Below are 27,016 nucleotides of genomic sequence, written 5' to 3'. Positions count from 1 at the left end.
TATTAGGAATAGGTCCACAGGTTCTAGGGTTATGATCGAACCTCAGTAACCAGTTTACCACTGTAAATAAATGTTAGTAATAAAACTGAGTTGTACCATTCGCAACCGTGTTGGTTCGTCTGTGTAGCAGAGTACCTAACACATCAGACACTAAGTTGCTGGCGAAGGTGCTGGCTACGAGAATTGAGGACTGTGTCTCGGGGGTGATTCATGAGGACCAGATGGGATTTGTGAAGGGTAGGCAGCTAAACACAAATGTGCGGAGGCTCCTCAATGTGATTATGATGCCCTCGGTGGAGGGGGAAGCGGAGGTAGTGGCAGCTATGGACACGGAGAAGGACTTTGATCGGGTGGAGTGGAAGTATCTTTGAGAAGTGTTGCGGAGGTTTGGTTTCGGGGAGGGGTTCATCAGTTGGGTCAGGAGCTATATAGAGCCCCAGTGGTGAGTGTGGCTACGAACCGGCGGAGGTCGGAGTACTTTCGGCTGTACCAGGGAACGAGGCACGGGTGCCCCTTATCCCCCTTGTTGTTTGCACTGGCAATTGAGCCACTGGCCATGGCACTGAGGGAGTCCAGGAAATGGAGGGGACTGGTCCAAGATGGACAGGAATACCGGGTGTCGCTGTATGCCGACGACCTGTTGTTGTATGTGGCGGATCCAGTGGAGGGGATGGCGGAGGTCATGCGGATCCTTGGGGAGTCTGGGGACTTTTCAGGGTATAAACCCAACGTAGGAAAGAGTGAGCTCTTTGTGGTGCATTCAGGGGACCAGGGAAGGGGGATAGACGAGCGACCGCTGAAGAGGGCGGAAAGGAGCTTTCGGTACCGAGGGATCCAAGTAGCTCGGAGTTGGGGGGCCCTGCACAAGCTCAATTTGACACGGTTGGCGGAGCAGATGGAGGAGGATTTTAAAAGATGGGATATGCTGCCACTCTCACTAGCGGGTAGGGTGCAGTCGGTCAAAATGACGGTCCTCCCGAGGTTTCTCTTTGTGTTCCAGTGCCTTCCCATTATGATCCCCAAGGCCTTTTTCAAACGGGTAAGCAGGAGCATCATGGAATTTGTGTGGGCGAATAAGACCCCGAGGATGGAGAGAGTGTTTCTGGAGCGTAGCAGGGACAGTGGGGGGCTGGCGCTGCCGAATTTGTGTGGCTATTGTTGGGCAGCCAATGTGGCGGTGATCTGTAAGTGGGTAATGGAGGGAGAGGGGACGGCGTGGAAGAGGCTAGAGATGGCGTCCTGTGTGGGCACGAGCCTGAGTGCGCTGGTGACAGCACCGCTGCCGCTCTCGCCGACAAGGTACACCACGAGTCCGGTGGTGGCGGCGACGCTGAAGATCTGGGGGCAGTGGAGGCGACACAGGGGCGAGGTGGGAGCCTCAGTTTGGTCCCCGATTTGGGAGAATCATCGGTTCATCCCGGGAAGGATGGATGGGGGATTTCGGAGCTGGCATCGGGCAGGAATTAGAAGAATTGGGGACCTGTTCATCTATGGGACGTTTGCGAGCCTAGGGGCGCTGGAGGAGAAGTTTGGGCTACCCCCAGGAAACGCTTTCAGGTACATGCAAGTGAGGGCGTTTGTGAGGTGGTAGGTGAGGGAATTCCCGCTGCTTCCGGCATGTGGGATTCAGGACAGGGTGATTTCGGGTGTATGGGTTGGAGAAGGCAAGGTTTCGGCGATTTTCCAGGACCTGAAGGAAGAGGAGGAGGCCTCGGTGGAGGAATTAAAGGGCAAGTGGGAGGAGGAGCTTGGGGGGGGAGATAGATGAGGGTCTGTGGGCTGATGCCCTGAGTAGTGTTAATTCTTCCTCCTCTTGCGCCAGGCTCAGCCTAATACAGTTCAAAGTTACTCACATAGCGCATATGACAGGGGCGAGGTTGAGTAGGTGTGGGAGGTGCTCGGGGAGCCCGGCAAATCACGTCCACATGTTCTGGTCATGCTCGGCGCTGGATGGGTTTTGCGAGGACTATGTCCAAGGTGGTGAACGCTCGGGTCAAGCCGAGCTGGGGATTGGCATTATTTGGGGTATCGGACGAGCCGGGAGTGCAGGAGGCGAAAGAGGCCAGTATTCTGGCCTTTGCGTCCGTGTTAGCCTGGCGGAGGATTTTGCTACTATGGAACAGATGCAAAGCCCCCTAGTGTGGAAGCTTGGATCAATGAGAGCTTTTTGGAACATCTTGTGATGGAGCCCACGAGGGAACAGGCCATTCTGGACTTAGTGTTATGTAATGAGCCAGACTTGATTAAAGATCTTAAAGTAAGGGAACACTTAGGAGGCAATGATCATAATATGGTAGAATTCAATCTCCAATTTGAAAGAAAGAAGGTAGAATCAGATGTAAAGGTGTTACAGTTAAATAAAGGTAACTACAGGGGCATGAGGGAGGAACTGACGAAAATCGACTGGGAGCAGAGCCTAGTGGGAAAGACAGTAGAACAACAATGGTAGGAGTTTCTGGGAGTAATTGAGGACACAGTACAGAGGTTCATCCCAAAGAAAAGAAAGGTTATCAGAGGGGGGATTAGGCAGCCATGGCTGACAAAGGAAGTTAGGGAATGCATCAAAGCAAAAGAGAAAGCCTATAATGTGGCAAAGAGTTGTGGGAAGTCAGAAGATTGGGAAGGCTACAAAAACAAACAGAGGATAACAAAGAGAGAAATAAGGAAAGTGAGGATCAATTATGAAGGTAGGCTAGCCAGTAACATTAGGAATGATAGTAAAAGTTTCTTTAAATACATTAAAAACAAACGTGAGGCAAAAGTAGACATTGGGCTGCTCCAAAATGACGCTGGTAATCTAGTGATGGGAGACAAGGAAATAGCTGAGGAACTAAATAAGTACTTTGCGTCACAGTAGAAGACATGAGTAATATCCCAACAATGCAGGAGAGTCAGGGGGCAGAGTTGAATATGGTAGCCATCACAAAGGAGAAAGTGCGAGAGAAACTAAGAGGTCTAAAAATTGATAAATCTCCGGGCCCAGATGGGCTACATCCTAGAGTTCTAAAGGAGATAGCTGAAGAAATAGTGGAGGCGTTAGTTATGATCTTTCAAAAGTCACTGGAGTCAGGGAAAGTCGCAGAGGATTGGAAAATCGCTGTTGTAACCCCCCTGTTCAAGAAGGGAACAAGGAAAAAGATGGAAAATTATAGGCCAATTAGCCTAACCTCGGTTGTTGGCAAGATTCTAGAATCCATTGTTAAGGATGAGATTTCTAAATTCTTGGAAGTGCAGGGTCGGATTAGGACAAGCCAGCATGGATTTAGTAAGGGGAGGTCGTGCCTGACAAACCTGTTGGAGTTCTTTGAAGAGATAACAAATAGGTTAGACCAAGGAGAGCCAATGGATGTTATCTATCTTGACTTCCAAAAGGCCTTTGATAAGGTGCCTCACGGGAGACTGCTGAGTAAAATAAGGGCCCATGGTATTTGAGGCAAGGTACTAACATGGATTGACGATTGGCTGTCAGGCAGAAGGCAGAGAGTTGGGATAAAAGGTTCTTTTTCGGAATGGCAACCGGTGACGAGTGGTGTCCCGCAGGGTTCAGTGTTGGGGCCACAGCTGTTCTCTTTATATATTAACAATCTAGATGACGGGTCTGGGGGCATTCTGGCTAAGTTTGCCGATGATACAATGATAGGTGGAGGGGCAGGTAGTATGGAGGAGGTGGGGAGGCTGCAGAAAGATTTAAACAGTTTAGGAGAGTGGTCCAAGAAATGGCTGATGAAATTCAACATGGGCAAGTGCGAGGTCTTGCACTTTGGAAAAAAAGAATAGAGGCATGGACTATTTTCTAAACGGTGACAAAATTCATAATGCTGAAGTGCAAAGGGACTTGGGAGTCCTAGTCCAGGATTCTCTAAAGGTAAACTTGCAGGTTGAGTCCGTAATTAAGAAAGCAAATGCAATGTTGTCATTTATCTCAAGAGGCTTGGAATATAAAAGCAGGGATGTACTTCTGAAGCTTTATAAAGCATTAGTTAGGCCCCATTTAGAATACTGTGAGCAATTTTGGGCCCCACACCTCAGGAAGAACATACTGGCACTGGAGCGGGTCCAGCGGAGATTCACACGGATGATCCCAGGAATGGTAGGCCTAACATACGATGAACGTCTGATGATCCTGGGTTTATATTCATTGGAGTTTAGGAGGTTGAGGGGAGATCTAATAGAAACTTACAAGATAATGAATGGCTTAAATAGGATGGACGTAGGGAAGTTGTTTCCATTAGCAGGGGAGACTAGGACTCGGGGGCACAGCCTTAGAATAAAAGGGAGTCACTTTAGAACAGAGATGAGAAATTTCTTCAGCCAGAGAGTGGTGGGTCTGTGGAATTCATTGCCACAGAGGGCGGTGGAGGCCGGGACGTTGAGTGTCTTTAAGACAGAAGTTGATAAATTCTTGATTTCTCGAGGAATTAAGGGCTATGGAGAGAGAGCGGGTAAATGGAATTGAAAACAGCCATGATTGAATGGTGGAGTGGACTCGATGGGCCAAATGGCCTTACTTCTGCACCTATGTCTTATGGTCTTATGGTCTAATGACATGGCAGGGTTCATCAAGCTGGAGAAGATAAAGTTTGCCTTGCGAGGGTCTGTGCAAGGGTTCCTCAGGCGGTGGAAACCGTTCCTAGACTATCTCACGGAGCGTTAGGAGGAGGTCAGCAGCAGCAGCCCAAGGGTGGGGGGGAGGTGTCGTGTTGGGTGTTCTGATGCACAATGATCCAACACGGCTGTAGATGGTACAACTCTGCTTTATTGTCTAAACAACGGTAACAACTAACTACTGGCTTGGGTACGTGCTTCAGCAGCCAACCTGTGGACCCAGCCCTGTCACTATCTTAGTGAGGCACTCAGCACATGGTCTATGTCTGAGTGGCGCGCTGTGAGCTCTGTGCTCTGAGCTATCTCCTGGTAGAATGAGCGGGAACTGTGGTATTCCCTGTTTTATAGTGCGTGTGCTCTCACTGGTGATTGGCTGCGATGTTATGTGTGTGCTGGTTGGTCCAACTGCCTGTCCATCAGTGTGTGTGTGAGTGCACCATGATATGCTGATGTGGATATCATGACATCCCCCCCTTTCACAAAGGATATGTGCCTACATGCAAATAAATAGAAATGTGTACTGAGTGCGTCTGAGTATGTGTGTGCAATATTTACAACATGTACATGAGGCTAAACTATATACAGAGGAAGGTGCCAGATACAACAGAGCAACAACATTGTACCAATAACAGGACAAATGCAATCAGCAAACGACGAGAGAAAACTTCTGGAACAATGAACGACAAGAAAAGAAACTCGTTAACAGTACTGTAAAACAATTCAGTGAGTCTAGTGTGCTAACAGGCTCATAAGTCAAGTCCCTCAGGTGGGCGACGAATTTGGGTTGACCGCCTCAAGGGTGGGTCAGGATCCACCAGCTGAGGAATGGGCCTGGCGACGGGCAAGAGAGGAAGAGGCAGAGTGGCAGGAAGCTCAACAAAGTCGACATCAGGGACAACAGGAGTGCGTGGCACCGGTGCATTATCTCGTAGTGAGCGCGGAACCGGATGAAGGACCCGCCCATTACGACGGCGAATAGAGCCATCAGGCATACGAACCAGGAATGAGCGGGGAGCCACGTGGCGGAGAACCTTGGCGGTTGCCGACCAGCCACCCTCAGGTATGTGTATGCGGACGTTGTCTCCAGGCGCCAGGGCAGGAAGATCAGTCGCCCGAGCGTCATGTGCCACCTTCTGCTGAGGACGCTGTTGTTGCATCCTTTGCAGTACTGGAGCATGGTCGAGGTCAGGAACATGAATGGATGGCACAGTGGTCCTGAGGGTGCAACCCATCAACAGCTGGGCTGGCGAGAGGCCCGTGGACAGTGGGGCTGAGTGATAGGCCAGCAGGGCTAAACAGAAGTCAGATCCGGCATCAGCAGCCTTGCAGAGGAGCCGCTTCACAATGTGGACGCCCGTTTCCGCCTTGCCATTCGACTGAGGCCCGTTGTCAGACATGACGGTGAGCGGAATTCCATGGCGAGCAAAGGTTTCTTTGCATGCCCGGATGACAGCTGACGATGTCTTGTTGTGCAGGCGTATGACCTCCGGATAACTTGAGAAGTAGTCAATAAGAATAATGTAGTCCCTGCCGAGCGCATGAAAGAGGTCCACGCCCACCTTCGCCCAGGGGGACGTGACCAACTCATGGGGCTGAAGGGTCTTAGGGGGTTGCGCCGGCTGAAACCTCTGGTAGGTGGGGCAGTTGAGCACCATTTTGGCGATGTCGTCGCTGATGCCCGGCCAGTACACAGCCTCTCGGGTCCTCCGCCTGCACTTTTCAACTCCAAGATGGCCTTCGTGCAGTTGTTCGAGGACAAGCCGGTGCATGCTGTGTGGGATCACGATCCGCTTCAACTTCGAGAGGACACCATCAATGACGGCCGAGTCGTCCCGAACGTTGTAAAATTGTGGGCACTGCCCCTTGAGCCACCCTTCCGTCATGTGGCGCATCACACGTTGTAGAAAGTGGTCAGCCGCAATCTCACGGCGAATGTGGGCCAGACGTGCATCAGTGGCCGGCAGATTGGCCGATGTGAAGGCTACTTGTGCGTCGACCTGACAAACGAACCCCTCCGAGTCGGGTGGTGTGTTGACCGCCCTGGACAGAGCATCTGCAATGATGAGATCCTTCCCCGGGGTAGAGACAAGTTGGAAGTCTTACCTCCAGAGCTTGAGCAGAATGTGCTGGAGGGGTCATGTCGTTGAGGTCCTTCTGAATGATGCCGACCAGGGGGCGATGGTCGGTCTCCACAGTGAACTGCGGAAGACCATATACATAATTGTGAAACATGTCGATGCCAGTCAACAGGCCTAGGCACTCCTTCTCAATCTGCGCATAGCGCTGTTCTGTGGTGGTCATGGCCCGCGACACATAGGCGACCGGAGCCCATGATGCGGTGTCGTCCCGTTGCAGGAGTACCACCCCAATGCCAGACTGGCTGGCGTCAGTTGAGATCTTTGTTTCCCGTGTGGTATTGAAAAACGCCAGTACCGGGGCGGTGGTGAGCTTGACCTTGAGCTCCTCCCATTCACTCTGGTGTGTGGGCAGCCACTGGAATTCCGTTGTCTTTTTGACCAGGTGGCAAAGAGCAGTCGTGTGCGAAGCAAGATTAGGAATGAACTTCTCCAGGAAGTTGACCATCCCGAGAAAGCGCAGCACTGCCTTCTTGTCTGACGGCTGCTGCATGGCTGCGATGGCTGCCACTTTGTCGGCATCCGGCTGCACACCCGACCGGGAGATGGGGTCCCCCAAAAACTTTAGCTCAGTCTGGCCAAAAGAGCACTTGGCTCGGTTAAGGCACAGGCCCTGATCCCGTATCCGTGCAAAGACACGCTGGGGACGACTGATGTGCTCCTGTGGTGTGGTGGACCAGATGATAACGTCGTCTACGTAGACGCGTACCCCTCCGATGCCCTCCATCATCTGTTCCATGATGCGATGGAACACTTCGGAGGCAGAAATGATGCCAAATGGCATCCTATTGTAGCAGTATCTGCCAAATGGAGTGTTGAAAGTGCACAGCTTCCTGCTGGACTGATCCAATTGAACATGCCAAAAGCCCTTTGAGGCATCAAGCTTGGTGAATATTTTTGCCCGAGCTATTTCGCTCGTGATTTCTTCTCGTTTGAGTATGGGGTAGTGTTCCCTCATAATGTGATTCAAATCTTTTGGGTCGATACAGATCCAGAGCTCGCTTCTTGATGCACACCATGGAGCTGACCCATGGCGTTGGCTCCATGACCCGGGAAAGCACTCCTTGGTCCTGCAGGTCCTGCAGCTGCTGCTTGAGGCGGTCCTTGAGTGGTGCTGGGACCCTACGAGGTGCGTGAATAACCGGGGTGGCGTCCGGTTTGAGCCATATTTTGTACATGTAGGGCAGTGTGCCCATGCCCTCGAAAACCTCCTGGTTGTGCGCGAGGAGTGAGTGGAGCTGCGCCCTAAAGTCTGCATCCGGAAAATCGGCGTGCCTTCTGGAGACAGAGTGTGTACCCGCTGAACGAGGTGGAGGATCTTGCACGCCTGTGCGCCTAACAGAGAGTCCTTCGAGGATCCTACGATTTCAAACGATAATGTGGCTTTGTGTGAGTTGGGTGTAACTTCGAGCTGGCAGGACCCCGTGGCCGGGATGACGTTTCCATTGTAGTCAACCAGCTGACAGTGGGATGGCAGAATCGGTGGTTTAACCTTCAAGGTCTGGAAGGCTAACACAGGAGATTGGCGGAGGCACCAGTGTCCAGGCGAAATGTGATCTGGGATCGGTTGACCGTTAGGGTGGCACACCATTCATCGCCCGGATCAATGCTGTGCACTGGCAGCGGCTGGTGGTTCCGACTTGGGGACATCCGGTTCTTGTGGATTACCGCAACGCGGAAGGGCTCCCTGTCTTCGGTATCGCTTGTCTGCATGCTACCAGGATATGACTCAGTGTAGGGGGGCTGAATCACCCGCACCTCCCTGCAAGGCTGGCGGAATTGTTGGTAGTTGGCAGGTTGAGCTGCTCGACAGCAGGCAGCGTAGTGGCCCATCCTGCCACAGCGGAGGCATTGTCGCGCTTTGGCCAGACATTGCCGCTTTAAGTGGGCGGAGCCACAGTAGCCGCACGTCGTGACGTCATGGCGTTCGTTGCGCCACCGCGTGTGTGCGGTGCGGTCCTGCGTAGAGCGCGCCTGCGCATCACGTCCCTCTGTGTCAACGTCCCCTATTTTGCCGCGTACAAGCGCGGGAGGCCTCGGAAAGCACGCGAAATGGCCGCCCTCGTCCGGGCCGCGGGCCGGGAGGAACTCGATCAACTGGACCAGCTCCGCCACGTAGGACCCGTGCCGTGCCGTTTCGGCCGCTTGGATTTGGGAGTACCGGCTGGTCGCGTTCTCATGGAGGATGCAGGTCTCGATGGCAGTCACTAGGGTGAGGCGCTTTATTTTAAGGAGCTGCTGGCGTAGGGTTTCCGAGATGACCCCAAAAACTATCTGATCCCGTATCATGGAGTTGGAGGTGACCTCATAGCCGCAGGACTGCGCGAGGATACGGAGGTGTGTCAAATAAGATTGGAAAGGCTCATCTTTACCCTGCAGGCGCTGCTGGAATAGGTACCTCTCGAAGCTCTCATTTACTTCCATGCTGAAGTGTTCCTCGAACTTCAGAAGCACCGTCTTATATTTTGTTTTGTCCTCGCCTTCCGCGAATGCCAGGGAGTTATAGATGTGGATGGCGTGTTGCCCCGCCGTGGAGAGGAGGAGGGCGATCTTCCTGGTGTCTGATGCATTCTCCCTGTCTGTGGCTTCTAGGAAGAGCTGGAAGCGCTGTTTAAACAGCTTCCAGTTTACGCCGAGATTACCGGCGATTCGGAGAGGCTGCGGCGGGCTGATGTTTTCCATGGAGCAGGATGGCGGATTTCTGAAAGGGTGCAGGTAGGTCTCACAGTCGCTGGTTAGCGTCCACTACTGGTATCATGTCGTGTTGGGTGTTCTGATGCACAAATGATCCAACACGGCTGTAGATGGTACAACTCTGTTTTATTGTCTAAACAACGGTAACAACTAACTACTGGCTTGGGTACGTGCTTCACCAGCTAACCTGTGGACCCAGCCCTATCACTATCTTAGTGAGGCACTCAGCACATGGTCTATGTCTGAGTGGATCGCTGTGAGCTCTGTGCTCTGAACTATCTCCTGGTAGAATGAGCTGGAACTGTGGTGTTCCCTGTTTTATAGTGCGTGTGCTCTCACTGGTGATTGGCTGCGATGTTATGTGTGTGCTGGTTGGTCCAACTGCCTGTCCATCAGTGTGTGTGTGATTGCACCATGATATGCTGATCTGAATATCATGACAGGAGGGGGGGGGGGGTTCTTTTGGGGTGGTGTTTGGGTGAAGGTGGGGGGGTTTTCCCTATTTGTGTTTTTAAATGTTATTTGGGAGGTTATTGTATATGGGGAAATCCAAAGTATAATTTCTGATTGTTGTGTTCTTGTCTCTTTCTTGTTGTTGACAGGTTTGTTGAAAATTTGTCGAAAAATTTGAATAAATATATATATTTTTTAAAAAGTCTGGCTAATTGCTCCCTCCCTCGGCCAGGAACACTGACGCCAGCAGTAGCTCCCAATCTGCCCCAGCAGAGATACATCACTCAGCAACAATGGACAGTAGCACTTCCCACTGTGCATACTAATGACTGCTCCCAATGGTGCCTTTACCCAAAGCCCATCAGAGAGGTAGCAGCCTGCCCATCGGTCTCATTACAGCTGTCATAACTGACAGTAAAGGCAGATTGCGATTGGAAAACCCATGATATAAATATCATAAGCATAATCAGATCACGCAGACTCTAAACATTTGACATAAACAAATTGATCAATGGAAACAGAAGAAATAAGATAACCAAGACAGAAGGTCCATAAAATCCCCACAGTGCAGGAGGCCATTTGGTCCATCAAATCTACACCGATCCTTCCGGGAGCAGAGAGGAGCGGACCTGCGTGGGACAGTGCTGCAGGGGAGAGGATAAAGGCAGCGCCAGGCTCGAGGCCTTTACTTACTGTGGTATTATCCGGTATTGCAGCACCCGAGAGGCTGAAGTTCCATTGGTCAAACCTGGGGGTTTACCATTGGCTGTATAGTATTAGCTCCGCCCAGATAGGCGGCTAATAAGAGTCGGTGCCATCCCAGCAGCCCTCATTCTGTACCTGAGCTGCTGGGGAACAATTCTAGTCTATTAAAGCCTTCAGTTGTGCTACAACCTCGTTTTAGTAGTTATTGATCGTGCATCAATTTAATAGACTAGACTTAAGTAGAAAGGATGGATCTCCGAATCAAGCCGAAGTGTCTACAACTCAGCCCCCACGTGCCAAACTCTGCGGCGATTTTCAAGCACTGGCTGGTGTGTTTCAAAGGCTACCTTGAGACGGTTGGAGGCACACCCTCGGAGGAGCAGAAACTGCATCTCCTGCACTCAAGGGTAAGCCCTGGGATCTACACCCTCATCGAGGAGGCGGAAGACTTTTATGCAGCAATCAAACTTTTAAAAGGACATTATATCTGCCCAGTAAATCAGGTCTACGCACGTCACCTGCTTGCAACGAGACGACAAAGCTCCGGGGAATAGTTGGAGGAGTTCTACCGCGCGCTACTGGTGCTGGGCAGAAGCTGTGGCTGCCCGCAAGTTTCGGCGAGCGACCACACGGAACTCCTAATCCGGGATGCCTTCGTAGCAGGTATGAGCTCCTCAGAGATCCGCCAGCGTCTTTTAGCGAAAGACAACCTGGGACTTAGGGAGGCACGGGCCCTGGCAGGGTCCATGGACGTTGCCTCCAGGGACGCACAATCCTACGTGCCCGACCGAGCGGCGGGCCCCTGGGCAGCGTGGAATCCCGCAGCGGGCAGCCCCACAGACCTTCCCCGTGTCCCCGCAGGCCTGCGCTGTAAGGCGGCCCGCCAACTCCGATAGGCTCCGCTGTTTCTTCTGCGGGCTTGAAAAGCACCCCTGCCAGCGCTGCCCGGCCCGCACATCCACCTGCAAAGGGTGCGGCAAGAAGGGCCATTTTGTGGGGATCTGCCAGGCACGAGCAGTGGCCACGGTCTCCAGCGGCGACTCCGGGCTGCCACAGCTAACTTCTCCTCGGGCCCCAGGCGGCCAGCAGTCACCGCCACCCCCGTATCCCAGGGCCACGTGCGGCCAACGGGCGCCGCTATCTTGTTCCCAGGACACCGCGCTGGATGGATGGGCGCCGCCATTTTGTCCATCTCCGACCAGATGTGCGACCCATGGTCGGCAGGGACATGTGCGACCCATGGGAGACGCCATCTTGGATGAGGCACCAGGACCCCAGCCGGGCCGACTAAACACTGCCTGATCAAAACTCACAGCTACTGCGTCTGGCCTCGGTGACTCTGGACCAAACCCGACATCGAACACTCTCAACAGCAACGACGACGGTCTTCATCAACGGCCACGAGATGTCCTGCCTGATCGACTCTGGGAGCACGGAGAGCTTTATACACCCCGACACGGTAAGGCGCTGTTCACTTTTTACCCACCCTGTAAATCAAAGAATCTCCCTGGCCTCCAGTTCCCACTCAGTGGAGATAAAGGGGTTCTGTCTAGCAAACCTCACAGTCCAAGGAAGGAAATTCAACAATTTCCGCCTTTATGTCCTTCCGCACCTCTGCGCGGCTACACTCCTGGGGTTGGACCTGCAAAGTCTGACCTTCAAATTCGGCGGCCCTATACCCCCCCCTTACTGTCTGCGGCCTCGCGACCCTTAAGGTCGACCCGCCTTCCCTGATTGCGAACCTCACCCAGGATTGCAAACCCCTCGCCACCAGGAGCAGACGGTACAGTGCCCAGGACCGGACCTTCATTAGGTCGGAGGTCCAACGGCTACTAAGGGAAGGGGTCATTGAAGCAAGCAACAGCCCCTGGAGAGCCCAAGTAATGGTGGTAAAGACCGGTGAGAAACATAGGATGGTCATTGACTACAGCCAGACCATCAACAGGTTTACGCAGCTGGACGCGTACCCTCTCCCCCGCATATCCGACCTGGTAAACAGGATCGCGCATTATAAGGTCTTTTACACGGTGGACCTCAAGTCCGCCTACCACCAGCTACCCCTCCACACTAGTGACCGCAAATACACTGCCTTCGAAGCAGATGGGCAGCTCTATCATTTTTTAAGGGTTCCCTTCGGTGTCACTAACGGGATCTCGGTCTTCCAACGCGAGATGGACTGAATGGTTGACTGGTACAGCATACGCGCAACATTTCCGTATCTCGATAACATCACCATCTGCGGCCATGACCAGCAGGACCACAACACCAACCTCCGAAAATTTCTCCAGACCGCTAAAATCCTTAACGTGACGTACAATAAGGATAAATGCGTGTTTAGCACCGACCGTCTAGCCATTCTTGGCTACGTAGTGCGAAATGGAGTTATAGGCCCCGACCCTGAATGCATGCGCCCCCTCATGGAGTTCCCCCTCCCTCACTGCCCCAAGGCCATGAAGCGCTGCCTCGGGTTTTTTAGCTACTACGCCCAGTGGGTCCCTAACTATGCAGACAAAGCCCATCCCCTGATCCAGTCCACAACCTTCCCCCTGTCGATGGAGACACGCCAGGCCTTCAGCAGCATCAAAGCAGACATTGCAAAGGCCACGATGCACGCCATCGACGAGTCCCTCCCCTTCCACGTCGAGAGCGATGCATCCGACATAACTCTGGCGGCCACCCTCAACCAAGTGGGCAGACCCATGGCCGCCTTCTCCCGTATCCTCCATGCTTCCGAAATCCGCCACTCCTCAGTCGAAAAGGAGGCCCAAGCCATAGTAGAGCCTGTGCGACATTGGAGGCATTACCTGGCAGGCAGGAGATTCACTCTCCTCACTGGTGGCGTTCATGTTCGATAATGCACAGCGGGGCAAGATAAAAAATGACAAGATCTTGCGGTGGAGGATAGAACTCTCCACCTACAACTACGAGATCTTGTATTGTCCCAGGAAGCGAGACGAGCCTCCTGACACCCTGTCCCGCGGCACATGTGCCACCGCACAAGTGGACCGTCTCCGAGCCCTCCACAAGGACCTCTCCACCCCGCGGTCACTCGCTTCTTCCACTTTGTTAAGACCCGCAACCTGCCCTACTCCATCGAGGAGGTCAGGACCGTCACCAGGGACTGCCAAATCTGCGCGAAGTGCAAACCGCACTTCTACCGGACAGAGAGGGCGCAACTGATAAAGGCTTCCCATCCCTTTGAACGCCTCAGCATGGACTTCAAAGGCCCTCTCCCCTCCACCGACCGCAACACGTACTTCCTTAACATGACTGACGAGTACTCCCGGTTCCCATTCGCCATCCCCTGCCCAGACATGACCGCAACCACCGCCATCAAGGCCCTCCATGGTATCTTTGCACTGTTCGGTTTCCCCGCTTACATACACAGTGATAGGGGGTCCTCCTTTATGAGCGACGAACTGCGTCAATTCCTGCTCAGCAAGGGCATCGCCCCAAGCAGGACGACCAGTTACAACCCCCGGAGAAACGGGCAGGTAGAGAGGGACAACGGAACGGTCTGGAAGACCGTTCTACTGGCCCTACAGTCCAGGAACCTCCCAGTCACCCGCTGGCAAGAGGTCCTCCAGGAGGTCCTCCACTCCATCCGGTCACTGCTCTGTACGACCACCAACCAGACACCTCACAAATGTCTCCTTGTCTTCCCCAGGAAGTCCTCCTCCGGGACCTCGCTCCTGACCTGGCTGGCAACACCCGGACACATCCTGTTCCGAAAACACGTGCGGGCGCACAAGTCGGACCCATTGGTTGAGAGGGTCCATCTGCCGCACGCTAACCCCCAGTACGCCTACTTGGCATTCTCTGATGGCCGACAAGATACGGTCTCCCTACGGGACCTAGCGCCCGCCAGACCCCCATTCGCACCCCAACCACCACCCCCACCCCCTCCCTCCACAGCACCTCACAGGAGGGTCAGTCCTCCCGCCGCTCCTGCCTGGGCCCTCCCACCCACCGAAGCCCCCTACAGGCGCCCCCCTCCCAGGACAACCGCTTTCCCCACCAGTGCTGTCTAGGGGTGACGAAGCTGCCATGGAGGCCGAAGCCACGCTTCCGGAATCGCAGATGCCTGGACCCCCACCGGAATCACCACCAAGGCCCAGACGATCCCAGAGGACGACCAGGGCACCCGACCGACTGATTGCTTCATCTTAACCGATCTGTAACTGTAAATAATAAACACTGACTGTATATATCTGCCATAAGACCATAAGACATAGGAGCGGAAGTAAGGCCATTCGGCCCATCGAGTCCACTCCACCATTCAATCATGGCTGATTTCAACTCTATTTACCCACTCTCTCTCCATAGCCCTTAATTCCTCGAGAAATCAAGAATTTATCAACTTCTGTCTTAAAGACACTCAACGTCCCGGCCTCCACCGCCCTCTGTGGCAATGAATTCCACAGACCCACCACTCTCTGGCTGAAGAATGTCTGCCACTCTCTGCCATGACTGTAAATATCCTCGAAACACTGTAAGGAGGCATCACAGTACCTCCGTATCTGATCATACCATGTTGAATACAGTTGTAGCCGCTGGCCACCATCCCTGCCGGACTCCATTTTAACAGGGGGTGAATGTGGTATCATCAGGTATTGCAGCACCCGAGAGGCTGAAGTTCCATTGGTCAAACCTGGGGGTTTACCATTGGCTGTATAGCATGTAGCTCCGCCCAGATAGGCGGGGTATAAGAGTCGGTGCCGTCCCAGCAGCCCTCATTCTGTACCTGAGCTGCTGGGGAACAGTTCTAGTCTATTAAAGCCTTCAGTTGTGCTACAACCTCGTTTTAGTAGTTATTGATCGTGCATCACTTACCTTCCGGGAGCTGTGAGGAGCGGACCTGCGTGGGACACTGCTGCAGGGGAGAGGATAAAGGCAGCGCCAGGCTCAAGGCCTTCACTTACCTTCCGGGAGCAGTGAGGAGTGGACCTGCATGGGACACTGCTGCAGGGGAGAGGATAAAGGCAGCGCCAGGCTCGAGGCCTTCACTTACCTTCCGGGAGCAGAGAGGAGCGGACTTGCGTGGGACACTGCTGCAGGGGAGAGGATAAAGGCAGCGCCAGGCTCGAGGCCTTCACTTACCTTCCGGGAGCAGAGAGGAGCGGACCTGCGTGGGACAAAGAACAAAGAACAAAGAAATGTACAGCACAGGAACAGGCCCTTCAGCCCTCCAATCCCGTGCCGACCATGCTGCCCGATTAAACTATAATCTTCCACACTTCCTGGATCCGTATCCCTCTATTCCCATCCTATTCATGTATTTGTCAAGCTGCCCCTTAAATGTCACTACCTTCCCTGCTTCCACCACCTCCTCCGGTAGCGAGTTCCAGGCACCCACTACCCTCTGTGTAAAAAGACTTGCCACGTACATCTACTTTAAACCTTGCCCCTCTCACCTTAAACCTATACCCCCTAGTAATTGACCCCTCTACCCTGCGGAAAAGCCTCTGACTATCCACTCTGTCTATGCCCCTCATAATTTTGTAGACCTCTATCAGGTCACCCCTCAACCTCCGTCGTTCCAGTGAGAACAAACCGAGTTTATTCAACCGCTCCTCATAGCTAATGCCCGCCATACCAGGCAACATTCTGGTAAATCTCTTCTGCACCCTCTCTAAAGCCTCCACATCCTTCTGGTAGTGTGGCGACCAGAATTGAACACTGTACTCCAAGTGTGGCCTAACTAAGATTCTATACAGCTGCAACATGACTTGCCAATTCTTATACTCAATGCCCCGGCCAATGAAGGCAAGCATGCTGTGTGCCTTCTTGACCACCTTCTCCACCTGTGTTGCCCCTTTCAATGACCTGTGGACCTGTACTCCTAGATCTCTCTGACTTTCAATACTCTTGAGGGTTCTACCATTCACTGCTGCAGGGGAGATGATAAAGGCAGCGCCAGGCTTGGGGCCTTCACTTACCTCCCGGGAGCAGAGAGGAGCGGACCTGCGCGGGACAGTGCTGCAGGGGAGAGGATAAAGACAGCGCCAGGTTCGGGGCCTTCACTTACCTCCTGGGAGCAGAGAGGAGCGGACTTGCGAGGGACAGTGCTGCAGGGGAGAGGATAAAGGCAGCGCCAGGCTCGAGGCCTTCACTTACCTCCTGGGAGCAGAGAGGAGCAGACCTGCGTGGGACACTGCGCTGTGGGTGGGAGAGCTGCAAAATTTTAATTAAATAACTTTTTTAATTTCAATGAAATAACTATCTAATTTGTTGTAAGATCAAGCAAGATGAATACTCAGGGATTAAGCTAATTAAATAGTACACGGGGATTGGATTTAAGCTGACACAAAAACATCTTTCTCAAGTTTAATTTTAAAGGTTTAATTTCTAGGAATAATTCATGGCAGGACAGCTCCAAGGCGTGGTCTGCTCCTCTTGCTCCATGTGGCAGGCTGGGGACAGTTCCAGTGTCTCCAGTTACCGCTCCTGGAAGCTCATGTTTCAGAGCTGGAGTGGCGGCTGGAGACACTGTGGAGCATCCGCGAGTCGGAGAGCATTGCTGATAGAACGTACAGAGAGGTGGTCACACCGCAGGCTCAGGCTCCACAGGTAGGAAGGAAATGGGTGACCACCAGACAGAGCAAGAGAGCGAGGCAGGTAGTGCAGGAATCTCCTGTGGCCATTCCCCTGCAGAACAGATATACTGTTTGGATACTGTTGAGGGGAATGGCCTCTCCGGGGAAAATAGCAACAGCCAAACTCGTGGCACCATGGTTGGTTCTGCTGCAGAGGGGAGGGGTGATAAGTGTGACAGTTATAGGGGATTCAATTGTAAGGGGAACAGACAGACGTTTCTGTGGCCACAAACGAGACTCCAGGATGGTATGTTGCCTCCCCGGTGCTGGGGTCAAGGATGTCTCGGAGCGGGTACAGGACATTCTGGAGGTGGAGGATGAACAGCCAGTAGGCGTGGTACACATCGGCACAAACGACATAGGTAAAAAAAGGGATGATGTCCTAAAAGAGGAATACAGGAAACGAGGAAGGAAGTAAAGAAATCGAACCTCGTCCGTTTTGGCAAAGGCGGAGGATGCTTCCAGGTAGGCCTCGAAACACCGGAGCCAGCAGTTGAAAAGGTGATCCGCGCGTGGAGCGTCGGGGTCGAGCGAGAGCTTGTCGGGTTTCAGAGCAGCCTCCATTATAACTGTAGTGTATTAAATTGATGCACTAAGAGTCAAGAACCACAAAGACATGTGAGACTTTAACCAAGGATTTTAATACACTACATAGGAAGCTTACCCCACACAGACGACCCCAGACAAAATGGGTCAGGTCTCAGAAGCTGGGTCTTATACCTAACTCCCGGGGGAGTGGCCAAGGCGGAGCTCTCCGTGGCCAGATCAGGTTACATACAGGTGACCGAACCTCTACAGAGCTACAGTACAATACACAGTACAATACACAGGATTACAGGGCTACGTTACACACAACTATTATATAACTATGTACAATGCTAGGGAAGTACAGTGGTGTATCACCACAATGTCCTAAAAGCGGAATACAGGAAACGAGGAAGCAAGTTAAGAAATCGAACCTCGAAGGTAGTGATCTCAGGCTTACTACCAGTGCCACGTGCTAGTCAGAGTAGAAATGACAGGATATATAGGATGAATACGTGGCTGAAGGGATGGTGTCATGGGGAGGGTTTCAGATTCCTGGGGCATTGGGATTGGTTCTGTGGGAGGTGGGACCTGTACAAACTGAATGGGTTACACCTGGGCAGGACTGGAACTGATGTCCTGGGGGGGCTATTTGCTAGAGCGGTTGGGGAGTATTTAAACTAATGTGGCAGGGGGATGGAAAATGATACAGGAAATCGGAAGGGAGTAAAACAGGGACAGAAACAAAAGGCAGTAAGGGGGAAAGTGTAAGGCAGAGAAGCCATAGTCAAAATCCAAAAAAAGGGCGACAGTACAAGGTACAGTGACTGAGGGGAGCTCAGTGAATAGGACCAGGAATACTAAAAGGAATAAAGTGGGAAGTAAAAACATAAATGGAAAGCGACGCGGCAGGTTGTTACATGAAGATATGGGTTCAACGACAAGGAAAATTAGGAGAAACGTTAAGAGGACAAATAACTCGGGAGAGGTTACTGATAAAGGTGTTAAGATTCAAAACAGAGGTATAAAAGCCAACATAAGTGTACTTTACCTGAATGCTCGTAGTATTCGGAATAAGGTAAACGAGTTGATGGCGCAAATCATCGTGAATGACTATGATTTAGTGGCCATTACTGAAACATGGTTAAAGGATGGTCACGACTGGGAGTTAAATATCCAAGGGTATCAAACTACTCGGAAGGACAGAGTGGATGGTAAAGGAGGTGGTGAAGCTCTGTTATTTAAGGGTGACATCCGGGCAATAGTTAGGGATGACATCGGTGCTATGGAGGATAAGGTTGAATCAATTTGGGTGGAAATCAGGAATAGTAAAGTGAAAAAGTCACTGATAGGAGTAGTCTATAGACTACCAAATAGTAACATTATGGTGGGGCAGGCAAACATGTAGAAATGGTACAGCAGTTATCATGTGTTAAGTAATCGGTTAAGAAACATTGCAATTAGTTGTCTCATGTATGCTAAGTATCCATTAATTGACATTGATATGTAAAGGGGCTTCAGGTGGTTTCTGTCAGGTAATGGATGGTTAGAGTTTTGTGCAAAGGCTGTTGGAATGAAATAAATGTGTGTTTGTGAAAAAAGTACAGAACTTTAGACTCTTCATATCACAGCAACTAAAACGTCTAACAATTGGTAGCAGAGGATGATTGCTGTGTAAATGTGAAGGGTTGAAAGATACAACTTTTCCAGATCAAACCAAGGAGTGAGTGAGAAAGAAAAAGGGATTTATGGCTGAACCGAGGATAAAGATGGCTGGATAGGACTATCCTCCCTTATTTTCTGAAAGGGAATCGTACGACCAATGGAGAAGTGCAATAGTTATGTGGACTAAGGTAGCTGCTTTGGGAAAGAGAAAACAAGGTGTGGCATTGGCTCTTTCTCTACCACACGGCAGTAAAATCCAAAACAAAGTGTTATACCCTGCCTACTGACGATTGGCTGGGGACTAATGACTATCCCACAATCCTATGGGAGTATGAACTTCCCCAATGAGGGGGGCGGAGAAACTCCTACTATAAATAAGCTGGCCAGTCCAGGAACCAGGAGGAAGGAGAAGGTAGCAAGGGAAGTTACTTCTACTGCTATGTATATATTGTTATAGTAAATAAACTTTATTATTTTGTATCCTTAAAACTCGTGCTGGATTCTTCGGGGCCCTTACAAAACTGGCGACGAAGGTAAAAGTGAATAGCTGTCTACACTGCTGAAGCCACCTCCCTGGATTTTTGTTGGATACAGGTTGGAAGTTGTTTTCTATTATACCATGCCTCTGTACGGACGTTTGGATGTTTTGATGCTGCGCTGGAAAGCTGGAACCAGTACACGCAACGGATGCGTTACTATTTCCGGGCAAACAATATCACTGAAAACGAGCGCCAGGTGGTCATATTGCTCACCGCCTGCGGGCCGCATACGTTTGGGGTGATTAGGAGCCTTACGTACCCAGCTGCACCGGACACCAAAACGTTTGACGAACTTGTGAATATAGTGGGGCAACACTTTAACCCAACCCCGTCCACGATAGTCCAGCGTTACTGGTTTAATACCGCTGAGAGGACCCCTGGAGAATCCCTTGCCGATTTTTTATCCAGGCTACGCGGGGTTGCGGAATACTGTGACTATGGTGAGACCTTGTCAGAAATGTTACGCGACCATTTGGTTTGCGGTATTAACAATGCGGCCACCCAGAGAAAGTTGTTAGCGGAGCCAACATTGACTTTTCAACAGGCAATACAAATAGTCTTGTCCCGAGAGAGTGCAGAGCGAGGAGTACAGGAGCTACAGGGAATGGAAGTGCATGCCTTGGGGCGAAACCCTTTCCGCCCAAAAACGTCCCCCCGCACTCCTGCGGTACCTTGGGCGAGGCAACTACCAGACCGACGCCAGTGGCCATTGGACATTCCTCCCCGAAGGGAGCCTTCTCCAGAGCCAATGGATGAGGAGCCATGTCCGTGTCAGACTTGTAGGCGCCGACCCCGTCGCGGACAGCGGTCCTGGGGACGCCAGAGGCGCCGTCGTTCCGACCGAAACTGGAACCAGCCCAGGGGCCGTAACTGGGACCAGCCCAGAGGCCGTACCTTCCATGTGGATGAACCTGCGGCGACCACTCCTGAGGACGTGGAGACGGAGGACGACTGCCTGCAGCTGCATTGTGTGGCAGCTCCCCGTGTGGCCCCCATTAAGGTGACAGTACGGGTCAATGGCTACCCGCTGGAGATGGAGTTGGATACTGGCGCAGCAGTCTCCGTGATCGCCCAGAGGACATTCGACCGCATCAAGCAGGGTATACAGACCCTTACACTAACTGACTCACAGGCCAGGTTGGCCACCTACACGGGGGAACCACTGGACATTGCAGGAACTACAATGACCCCTGTTGTCTATGGACGCCAGGAGGGGCGTTTCCCACTTATCGTAGTGCGTGGCCATGGGCCCAGCCTGTTGGGTCGGGACTGGTTGCGCCATTTGCGGTTGCAATGGCAGCACATCCTCCAAACAGTTTCTGGAGGGTTGACTGAGGTGCTAGGACGATACCCAGAGGTATTCCAGCCTGGTCTGGGGAAAATAAAAGGGGCCGTAGCCCATATCCAAGTTGAACCAGGAGCCACACCGCGCTATTTCCAGGCGCGCCCAGTGCCTTACGCTTTGCTCGAGAAGGTAGAAGGGGAGCTCACTCGTTTGGAGAGTTTGGGTATTATCAGGCCCGTCCGTTTTGCTGACTGGGCAGCACCAATTGTGCCAGTAATGAAGCCAGATGCCACAGTTCGCTTGTGTGGCGACTATAAACTTACAGTGAATACAGTTTCCCGACTCGACCGATACCCAATGCCTCGCATAGAGGATCTCTACGCGAAACTTGCAGGCGGACTCTCATTCACAAAATTAGATATGAGTCACGCCTACCTGCAGTTGGAGCTGGACCCTGCCTCCCGACCATATGTAACAATTAACACACACCGGGGCCTGTATGAATATACACGGTTGCCCTTTGGAGTATCCTCTGCCTGCGCAATTTTTCAACGTGTTATGGAGGGCATTTTGAGAGGTTTACCACGTGTGGCTGTCTACCTAGATGACGTGTTGATTACAGGGACATCGGAGCAAGAGCATTTGGAAAATCTGGAGGCTGTCCTTAAACGCCTTTCGGAGGCTGGAGTCCGTTTACGTCACACAAAGTGCGTATTTCAGGCAAAAGAAGTAGTCTACCTAGGTTATCGGGTGGACCGCGAGGGTCTGCACCCCGTCGCAGAGAAGGTGCGTGCAATTCAACATGCCCCCGCCCCGACTGACACTTCGCATCTTCGTTCTTTTCTCGGTCTCGTAAACTATTACGGGAAGTTCCTCCCCAATCTGGCAACCACGCTGGCCCCCTTACACCTGCTGCTAAAGAAAAATCACACCTGGGTTTGGGGTCAGCCGCAAGAAACCGCTTTCCGGCGGGTAAAGCAACAATTGTCGTCGTCTGGGTTACTAACCCACTATGATCCGGGAAAACCTTTGCTCGTCACATGTGATGCATCCCCGTATGGTATTGGGGCTGTCCTGTCCCACAAGATGGAGAACGGGGTCGAGCGACCGATAGCTTTCGCCTCCCGCACATTGACTGCAGCGGAGAAGAAGTACGCACTGATCGAGAAGGAGGGCCTGGCAGTGGTTTTCGCGGTGAAACGCTTCCACCAGTATGTGTACGGCCGCCATTTCACTATCGTGACTGATCATAAGCCCCTGCTGTGACTCTTCAGAGAGGATAAGCCGATACCGCCCATTGCTTCTGCACGGATCCAGCGCTGGGCTTTGTTGCTTGCTGCATATGAGTATTCTCTGGAGCACAAACCAGGTACGCAGATAGCAAATGCCGTCGCACTGAGCCGATTGCCTTTATCGACCGGCCCCATGTCGACCCCCACGACCGGTGAGGTGGTCGCAACCCTAAATTTTATGGACACCTTGCCTGTCACGGCATCACAGATCCGTGAGTGGACCCAGACGGAGCCAGTCCTGTCAAAGGTTCGGCACATAGTCCTGTATGGTGGGCAGCATAGACAGCTCCCAGGCGAGTTACGGGCATTTTCCTCCAAGCTGTCAGAGTTCAGCGTGGAAGACGGCATCCTCTTGTGGGGGACGCGTGTGGTTGTCCCGGAAAAAGGCCAGGAGCTGATATTATCAGACTTGCACAATGGGCATCCGGGCGTGACCAAGATGAAAATGTTGGCCCGGAGTTATGTCTGGTGGCCAGGCCTCGACACCGACATTGAGAAGGTGGCCCAAAACTGCTCCATTTGCCAGGAGCATCAGAAGCTTCCGCCGGCCGCACCCCTACATCACTGGGAATGGCCAGGGCGGCCTTGGGCATGCTTACATGCAGATTTCGCAGGCCCTTTTCAGGGATCCATGTTCCTTCTACTAATTGACGCCCAGTCCAAATGGCTGGAGGTGCATAAGATGCAGGGGAAAATGTCCTGCGCAACAATTGAAAAAATGCGTTTATCATTTAGCACGCATGGCCTCCCCGAGGTGCTGGTCACGGATAACGGCACTCCATTCACGAGTGAGGAGTTTGCTAGGTTTACAAAGGTGAACGGCATCCGCCATATCCGCACTGCCCCTTACCACCCGGCTTCAAATGGGTTGGCAGAGCGTGCAGTGCAAACATTCAAAAGAGGCCTAAAGAAGCAGTCTTCCGGATCAATGGACACGAGACTGGCTCGGTTTTTGTTTACGTACAGGACCACCCCCCATACAGTGACTGGGGTAGCTCCCGCAGAACTCCTAATGGGCCAGAGACTTCGCACCCGCCTTCGTATGGTCTTCCCGGACATTGGCGCAAAAGTACGCCGCACACAAGAACGGCAGGGACCGGGATTGTCTCAGCATTGTCCGATTCGGCAGTTTGCGCCCGGTGACCCAGTATTCGTGCGGAATTTTGCTGGTGGTGCCCAATGGGTTCCTGGGGTAATCTTTCGCCAAACGGGCCCTATATCGTACCAAGTGCAAGCCCAGGGTCGTCTCCAGCGAAAACATGTAGACCACGTCCGGTCCAGAAGATCATCCCCGCAAAAGATTCCCCGCCCCCGGAGCTCAGTTCAACAGCGGCAAAGACCAGAAACAAGGGAAGGTAGTCCTCCAAATCTTCCACTGGTGCCTCACTCAAAGCCTGCGCAGGTCATGACGGGACCGAATGGGGACAGAGACGCTGACATGACGGAGGCAGCAGACTCTGACTCCGAGATGGAGACACAGGATGAATCAGAGGGGGAATCCTCGGGTCCACAGGCCGTGGATGTACAACCGCGCCGTTCATCACGGAAGCGCCGGTCTCCGTCTCGTTATACGCCGCCTGATCCAGCAACGCGTGCAAATGGCGTCCGGCCTGCGGCCAAACGAGTTCGACGCCTTCCTTCGCCAGGGCCTACGGTGGATTCCTTGGACTTTGGGGGGGAGGGATGTTATAACCTGCCTACTGACGATTGGCTGGGGACTAATGACTATCCCACAATCCTATGGGAGTATGAACTTCCCCAATGAGGGGGGCGGAGAAACTCCTACTATAAATAAGCTGGCCAGTCCAGGAACCAGGAGGAAGGAGAAGGTAGCAAGGGAAGTTACTGCTACTGCTATGTATATATTGTTATAGTAAATAAACTTTATTATTTTGTATCCTTAAAACTCGTGCTGGATTCTTCGGGGCCCTTACAAAACAAAGTGCTTTCTGAGCTGGAACTGGAAGAGTTAGACTCAGAAGAAGGTCTGGAGACTTTATTACATTATATGGATAAGATTTATAAGAAAGATTACTTGTTAAGTGCGTATGAAGCATGGTCGGATTTTGATAAGTTCCAAAAAATGGAGGCTATCTCGATGGAAGACTATATAATGGAATTTGGCAGACGATATAAAAGGCTGCAGAAACACAATCTGGAATTTCCACAGTCTGTGTTGGCCTTTAAATTACTTGACTGTGCTAGAGTGAGCAACATGGATAGGCTCCTGGTTTTGACAGGAGTTCAGTTTACTGATAAGGATACCTTATTCGAACAGTTGACAAAAGCTTTACAAATGTTTCTGGGGAAACATTTGATTCCGATGGCTCTGATGACCCAAATAGGTCAGCCTGCAATAAGGCAGAATATGGAAGATACACTACTAACAGGATGGCGAAATCGTATGGCTACGAACAGGGCTCAAGACTATAGAAGGAGACCGAGACAAAGAAATTATGAAGACAGAAACCCAGTTAGAACCTACAATAGGAAGATGAACCCTAGAAATGCACGGGGCATGATAAATCGATGTTTTCGATGTGACTCTCGATACCATTATGCTTTCAACTGTCCAACTCGTTATGATAGAGTGTTTGAAGCGACACATGACACGGAAGAGTCAGAAGAGGAAAAAGATAGTGACCAGAAAGAAGGTTTTGTCCTATTGACAAGCAGTTTTACGGCGGTAATGAGGGTATTGGTTGCAGAATCCTTCAACTGTGCTGTATTGGACAGTGGCTGCACATCTACTGTGTGTGGAATTGACTGGTTAAAATGTTACCTGGACTCTTTGAATGCTGAAAATCGTAACAAGGTTAAGGAATTTGAAAGTTCTACAAGCTTCAGGTTTGGGGATGATAATACTCTGAAGTCGCTGAAAAGAGTGGTGATCCCTTGCAATATTGCCGGAGTGAATCATTTCATTAGCACGAATGTTGTATCAAGTGAGATACCTTTGCTTCTGAGCAGACCGTCGATGAAGAAAGCACACATGAAACTAGATATGGAACAGGATAAGGCAACAGTTTTTGGAAAGACGGTGGACTTACAATTTACACAGTCGGGACACTATTGTATTCCATTACTGACAAATAATATTTCCAGTAGAGTGGTTAAGGATGTGTTAATGGCAGTTGAAAATGGGACTTTAGCTGATAAAAAGGTTGTGGTATTAAAACTGCACAGGCAATTTGCACATCCGTCTCCTCGGAGGCTGAAAAATTTATTAAAGGATGCAGGGGTAAGGGATGACGACTATACTAAACTGATAGAACAGGTTAGTGACCGCTGTGAAGTTTGTAGGAAGTACAGAAGGACACCAGCACGACCGATAGTAACACTACCTTTGGCCAGGGATTTTAATGACATTGTGGCCATGGACCTTAAGATCTGGGATAAAGTAAATAATATATTTTTTTGCATTTTGTAGATTTAGCAACCAGATTTAGTCAATCAACGATTGTACGAATTAAAGAAAAGAGAGTAATTCTGGATCAAATCGTGGAAAAATGGATAGGGACAGGAATGACTCCACCGGCAAAATTCCTTGCGGACAATGGGGAGAATTTGCTAATGATGAGTTTAGGGATATGTGTGAAAATATGAATATCAGAGTTATGAATACGGCTGCAGAAAGCCCATTTAGTAATGGTGTCTGTGAAAGAAATCATGCTGTAATCGATGACATGCTTCGGAAAATTTTGGCAGATCGACCAAATTGCAGGCTAAATTCAGCTTTAGCATGGGCAGTACATGCAAAGAATTCATTGCAGATGGTTGGGGTCTATAGTCCTCATCAATTAGTTTTTGGTAGAAATCCTAAAATTCCGTCCATTTTGGATGACCAGCCTCCAGCTTGGGAGGGGACTACAATGAGCTCTGGTTTTGCTGAACATTTAAATGCATTACGTAGCAGTAGAAAAGCTTTTTTGGAAGCAGAAGTCTCTGAAAGAATTCACAGAGCTTTAAGACATAACGTACGGCCATCAGATGCCGTTTTCCAGCAAGATGGCATGGTATACTATAAGAGAGACAATTCTAATGAATGGAAAGGCCCAGACATGACGAGGAACCAGAGTCATCTGGTACGCATGTGTTACAGAACTATGAGGACCAATTAACTGATATAGACAGGGTTTCTGTGGAGGAACACAAAACTTCTGATGAATTAGAATAGGAAAGTGCAACTGCCAAACGTTGGTCCAAAAGTGACATACTTGCCTGAAGGGTCTAGTCAATGGAAGCATGCAACTGTTATTAGTAGAGCAGGGAAGGCCACTGGAAAGTATAAACATTGGTTGAATGTACAGCATTCAGGGGAAGGAGTCAAGACAATGGATTGGGAAAACGAAGTTCAGAAATGGAGGGCACAGAAACGCAGTGCCAGTTCAGATAGTACATCGGATAGTGAACAGGTCTGCAGATAAAAGGTCGAGAACTATTGAAAGGACATCCCAAAGCAGAAGGGAAAGATCAAGCAGTAGCAGTACAGAACGAGATACCAGGCGGGAGAGGGGACGTA

Source organism: Scyliorhinus torazame, chromosome 16, assembly GCF_047496885.1.
Source record: "Scyliorhinus torazame isolate Kashiwa2021f chromosome 16, sScyTor2.1, whole genome shotgun sequence".
Lineage (NCBI taxonomy): Eukaryota > Metazoa > Chordata > Chondrichthyes > Carcharhiniformes > Scyliorhinidae > Scyliorhinus > Scyliorhinus torazame.
The sequence above is the reverse complement of the archived record's forward strand: the minus strand, read 5'-3'. Positions refer to the sequence as shown.